Source organism: Mesocricetus auratus, unplaced genomic scaffold (genome assembly GCF_017639785.1).
Source record: "Mesocricetus auratus isolate SY011 unplaced genomic scaffold, BCM_Maur_2.0 Super-Scaffold_100676, whole genome shotgun sequence".
In the NCBI taxonomy this organism is placed as follows: Eukaryota; Metazoa; Chordata; class Mammalia; order Rodentia; family Cricetidae; genus Mesocricetus; species Mesocricetus auratus.
Window position 1 is genome coordinate 15,384,006 of NW_024429266.1, and position 6,250 is coordinate 15,390,255.

The window sequence follows — 6,250 nt, forward strand, 5'->3', positions numbered from 1 at the left end:
TCTGGTTTTTCCATTTGAAGGTATTGAAACGGCTGGTACACAGGGAAGGGGCTGGTGTGATAAGATTTGCAGATGTTGCCAGGTGGTGGTGTCACATGCCTTTAATTCCAGCACTTGAGAGGCAGAGGCAGGCGGATCTATGGGAGTTCAAGACCAGCCTGGTCTACAAAGCTACACAGAGAAACCCTGTCTTAAAACCACCCCTCCCAAAAAAAAGATTTGCAGATGTTAAAAAAGTTCTGGAATCTTAGAAAAATCTCCCAGGCATGGTCTCTGGCTCATAAAGTTCTTGACTCTTTGAGATGATAAGGATACAACTCTTCACTCTGCTATCTGGGGGTCTGCCGCCCGCTACGCAGCCTGTATCCAAGAATGTGCGGAGGGTGTCGGGATTGATGACACAGAGACCCATCGGTGCCTTCCAGAAGGCTCCTCAAGAAGACTCTACTTTATTCCCACCCTGGATGGTTATTATATACTCTGACACCAGAGGTAGCGGTGGGTGGATCAGAAAGAGGCTGTTAGTCTTTGGAAAAGGTCGAGATTAGGGCGTTTCCGTGGCCCAGCCCTTATCAGGAACTTATTGCCCTGGGCACTGTATTGTTTTTAGTAAACATGTTTTTAGTAAACATTGTCTTACAGCTGCTTGCTCCCAGGCTGATGGGGAAGTGGGCCTCCGGCCAAGGTCTGTTGTTCCCACAGGGGTCAACAAGATTATGAATATTTTTTCTACCCCAAGTTTATGAAATACATAATGGTAGTACATGAGACTCTTGAAGGACAAAGGGAAAATACTTTAGATAATGAAAAACATACAGGTGTACAATGTATAATGACAGAGCCCATATATTATGGTGATCCTATAATATTATAGTGGAGTTTGATGCTTTGAATATGCAATAGTCCCCAAAAGGCTTATGTGTTGGAGGCTTGGTCATAGCAGTAAGAAGTCTGACTAACACAGAGCGGAAAGTTTCCTGTCACCTAGTGTTGTGTAGCATGATACGACACACCATGAGTGTGATGACATGGTGACACTAATGTAAATAACTCTGCAACATGCCAGCAGGGCAAAGGTATAGCGATACAATTATGTACAGTACATAATGCTTGATGATGACATCACTGGTTTGTGTGTTCACTGTTATTTTACAGTGTACCCCAACTTATAAATAAGTTTACTGTGAAACAGTATGGGTTATGTGGTATTTTGAATGAGAAATGTGCTCCACAGCCTCATGCATTTAAACATTTGGTTTCCAGGTGGCAGTGTGATTTGGAGAGGTTACGGAGGAAGTAAGACAATAGGGGTGGGATTTGAGAGTTTCAAGCCTGGTCCCACTTCCTCTTACTTCTGCTTCCTGTATGAGAATGAAAATAGGACCCACCAGCCTCCTACTGCCCCTGCCATGTCTAGCCTTATCTGTTGCCATGACTTTCCTGTCCTTATATGCCCTATCCCTCTGGAACTGTAAATTAAAACAAACCCTTTCTTCCTTAAGTTGCTTTTGGTCATGGTTGTCATAATTAGGGTTTCTATTGCTGTGAAGAGACACCATGACCACAGCAAGTCTTAAAAAGGAAAACATTCCGTGGAGCTTGCAGCTTACAGTTTCAGAGGTTCAGTCCGTTATCCTGGTGGCACACGGCAGCATTCAGGCAGACATGGTGCTGGAGAAGTAACTGAGTGTCCTACATCTTGCAAACAACAGGAAGTGAACTTAGTGTCACTCTAGGTGAAGCTTGAGCAAAAGAGACCTCAAAGCCTGCCCCCACAATGACACATTTCCTCTAACAAGGTCACACATACTTCAACAAGGCCACATCTGCTAATAGTGCCCCTCCCTTTGGGGGCCATTTTCTTTCAAACCACCATAATGGTGTTTATCACAACAGAAAAGTAACTAATACAGGTTCCAGAAACAGGAGCAGCATACATCTTCTCCTCCTCCTCTTCCTCCTCTGTCATCTTTCTTCCTCACCACAGAAAAGCAATACACCAATGTCACAACAAGAGCTGAAGAAGGCCCGTCAGACACAATGCTATGACAGCCCAGCCATCACACCGTGCCAGATTTCTTTTTCTCTTTTCTTTTTCGAGACAGGGCTTCTCTGTGTTGTTTTGGAGGCTGTCCTGGAACTCCATCTGTAGACCAGGCTGGCCTCGAACTCACAGAGATCCGCCTGCCTCCGCCTCCCGAGTGCTGGGACTAAAGGCGTGTGCCACCAACACCCAGACAGATTTCTTGATTGCATCAAGATGCCACATGAGGGATTATGTCCCTGTCATTAAGTAAGTCATCTGTAGCAATAGACAGACAGATATATGAATAATGTTGTAGTGCTGGAGATGGATTCAAGGTCTATCCCAATCATTCTACTCCTGAGCCAAGGACATACAAATTTTTGTTGTTGCTCTTGTTTAGATATAGGGTTGCATATAGCCCAGACTGGTCTTCAATTTGATATGCAGTCAAAAATCCTTTGACCTCCACATCTCAGGTGCTGGGCTTACAGGAGTATTCTATCCCACATATACTGAATTTCTTACTCACTATATATAATAAACAATCTGGTGATAAAAAGGGAATTTCTGCCAGACACTGTGGCACTCACCTGTAATCCCAGGTGATGGATGAGGGACAGGGTGGCAAGGTGGGTATAAAGAGCAGAAGATCATAAATTGTTTGTTTGTTCTTTGTTTGAGACAGAGTCTTACTGGCCGGGAACCTGCTATGCTGACCAATCAGAGATCTACCTGCCTCTACCTTCAGGGTTCTGGGACTAAAAACATGTAACACCACACAGGCAGGATCATGTATTTAATGGCAGCCTGGGTCACATACTGAGACTTTCTCACACACAGCAAACTAGCTTGTTACAGAGACAATGAAGCATTATTTTTTTTATTATTTAAATTTGATCCAAAAAAGGGCTGAATGTCTTGACTGTGTAAACCCAACCTATGATCATGGTCACTTAGCAAATAGGAATCAGTTGAGGCTAACATCCTGTGATTTAGATGCTAACTTCTCCATAAACAGAAAGAAAACCCTTCCTACATGATCTTAAATACCTACTCAGAATGAAGGGTCATAAATAGCTTCTTAAATGCTTTTTGTTTTCTTTAAAAAAAAAAAAAAGACTGGCCAGGCGTTGGTGGTGCACGCCTTTAGTCCCAGCACTCAGGAGGCAGAGGCAGGCAAATCTCTGTGAGTTTGAGGTCATCCTGGTCTACAGAGAGAGTCCAGGACAACCTCCAAAACAATACAGAGAAACCCTGTCTCGAAAAACATCAAAAAAAAAAAAAAAAAAAAAAGACCATGCCCCTGTCTTTGTGTGCCTTTATTTTAAAAAGTATTATTTTTTAAAATTTTATGTGTGGGAATGTTTAGCCTACATGAAGGTATGTATGTACCATGTGTGTACAGTGACCACAGAGACTAAGAAGGCTTCATGTCTCCTGGAACTGGAGTTACAGATGGTTATGAATTGCCATGTGGGTGTTGGGAACCAAACCCAGGTCCACTGCAAGAGCAGTCAGTGCTCTTACCGATGAGCCACCTCTCCAGCTCATGCCTGACCTTTACTTTTAAACAAATTGTCTCTGTATGAATGAACCATGTATCAAGATGCTCGAGACACTCTTTTTCTTCTCTTGTGTCTTTTCTTTCTTTCTTTTTCTGAGACAGGTTTTTTCTGTGTTAACAGTCCTGGCTGTCCTGGACCCCACTCTGTAAACCAGGCTGGCCCAGAACTCAATGAGATCCATCCACCTCTGCCTCCCAAGTGCTAGAATTAAAGGCGTGGGCCACCACGGCCCAGCTGCCACCACTGCCTGGCTAAGACTCTCTTAAGACAGCTCTTATTTATTTATTTTTTTCCTGAGACAATACTTTGCCATGTACCTCTAGCTGGCTTAGAACGGAAGCTCAACCATTCGGAACACTGACTGCTCTCTCCAGAGGACCTATGTTAATTCACAACTAACTACCTACATGGCAGCTCACAGCCAGTGTAACTCCAGTTCTAGAGTATCTGATGCCCTCTTCTGGCCTCTGATAACACTAAACACACACACACACACACACACACACACACACACACACACACACACACACACACACACACAGAGTATACAGACATACATACAGGCAAAACACCCGAAAGCAAGACACCCAATGGCCGACCCTCTCAGCTCTCCCAGGGAGTGAACCAAAGGCACTTCAGTTAAGTAACTTTTCTGTGGTGTGCTATGCTGACATCCAAGCCACTGCTATGCCAGCCCATGCTCGGGTATGAGTTTTTAAACAGACCTAGCTGAGAGCTTCCTGTTTTGTGGCCATCCTCCCTTTCAAGTCTATACCCCACATTAATTACTTTCCTTGTCTCTGTAACAAAATATCCAGCACAAACACCTTAGGGAGCAAAGGTTCCTTTGGGTTCATGGTTTCAGAGGGTTCAGTGGTCAGTTCAGATGGAGGTGACATAGCAGAGCAGGGAGCAGTCCACACCACTGTGGGACCGGAGGCAGAGAAAATGTTCGCCTTGGCTGCCTCTTCTCCTTTTCTCCCTACCTCAAGTTTCCAATACTTACAGCCTCTACCACTCTCAGAAGGTTATAAGATCTAATAATATTAAGGGCCCTGTGATGCTGTAACGATAAACGGCACACTTACTGAAAGAAAAACTAATATTTATTGTAGAATTTACTCACAAGATACCAAACAAGCCGAGGAGTTTCCCGCCGCCGAACCGGAAGCCGAAAGCCGGAAAAAGAGACCAAGACTTCCATTGTTCAGTCTTTTATACCTCCCCCCATAACTCCCCCTAGCCATGCCCAAAAGTGGGCCTGGCTAGTGACGTAGTTCACCGTATACGTCTGTACGTCCATCCATATACGTCTTTAGTCATGCCTAAAGTGGGTGTGGTTAGCAGTGTGTAAACCGCTCTTTTATTACCTCATCTGTATGCGCCTCTAGTAAGTCACATGGTTAATGACGGCATTGCTTTCCTCCTATAGCCCTGTGTGCTCAGTCCATATGTAACATAGGAAGGACTCACAACTACTCTGGTTAGCGTCCCCACCCCACCATTCTAGAAAATGTGCAGAGAAGTGAGGTCCTTCCTCCAAAGACCACTTTGTATTGGCCAAACACAGGCCAACTTGACCCCAAATTTTACACGATCAATCACTCCACTGTCCTGTGTTTGTATCCCCAATACAATGCTTAATTTCCACGGCATTTTACAAGTACAAGTTTCTTTTAGATGCTTTTTTTAGGAGGAAATAATGCTCACAAATTTGTAAATCAATTTTTCCCTGGTCCTTCTGTAGGATTTTTTTCTTTTTAAATATGGAATGCTTCATGAATTTGCTTGTCAGCCTTGCATAGGGCCAGGCTAATCTTGGTATTGTTCTAATTTTAGAATATGTGCTATCAAAGAGCACTCTTTTTATGGCAACCAACAAATTCATTCTTTAAATGTATCTGCTTTTATCTGTATTTTTATGGAAGAATTTCTCTCGTTTTAGACAGGGTCTCACTGTGTAGCTCTGGATGTCCTGGAACTCACTATGTAGTTCAGGCCGGCCTCCAATTAATAGAGATCTGCTTGCCACCATACTTGACTCAGAACAGTGTTTTGGGGGGGTGGTTCAAGACAAGGTTTCTCTGTGGCTTTGGAGGCTGTCCTGGAACTAGCTCTTGTGGTCTCCAACCCACAAAGAGATCTACCTGCTTCTGCCTTGTAGGGAGTGCTGGGATTAAAGGCATGTGCCTCCACTTCTTGGTGCTCAGAACAATTTTTGCTGTTACTTTAAATCATAACACACACCCATCTGTCATATTAGGGGGTCATGTTTTAAGATAGGATCTCACTATGTAGATCAAGCTGGCGCTAAATGCACAATTCCCCTCAGCTTTCCAAGTGATGGGATTACAGGCCACATGTCATTGTCATCTTGACAGCTAGAATAAGATAATGTAGTCTAAGGGTACACATTTGATGACTTTCTCATTTAATGTGTCCACAGTAAAGTACCCTAAAAACTGAGAGAAAAAGAACCAACCATGTCAAACAACATCTTAAAGGGAAGAGATTAAGTGAGAACTTGAGCTCCAGTTTTTGTTTGTTTTTGCTGTTGCTTATAGCTCTGACTGTCCTAGAACTCACAGAGATCTGCTTGCCTCTGTCTCCCAGGTGTTAAAGGCCTGTGATTATGTCCATCTCTGTGTATCTCTGGCTG

General features: G+C 43.7%; 1 pseudogene; it reads right to left on the minus strand.

Moving 5' to 3' along the window:
- Positions 1-5,351: 5,351 nt before the first annotated feature.
- Positions 5,352-5,452, minus strand: LOC121137319 (annotated as a pseudogene).
- Between the last annotated feature and the right edge of the window lie 798 nt (positions 5,453-6,250).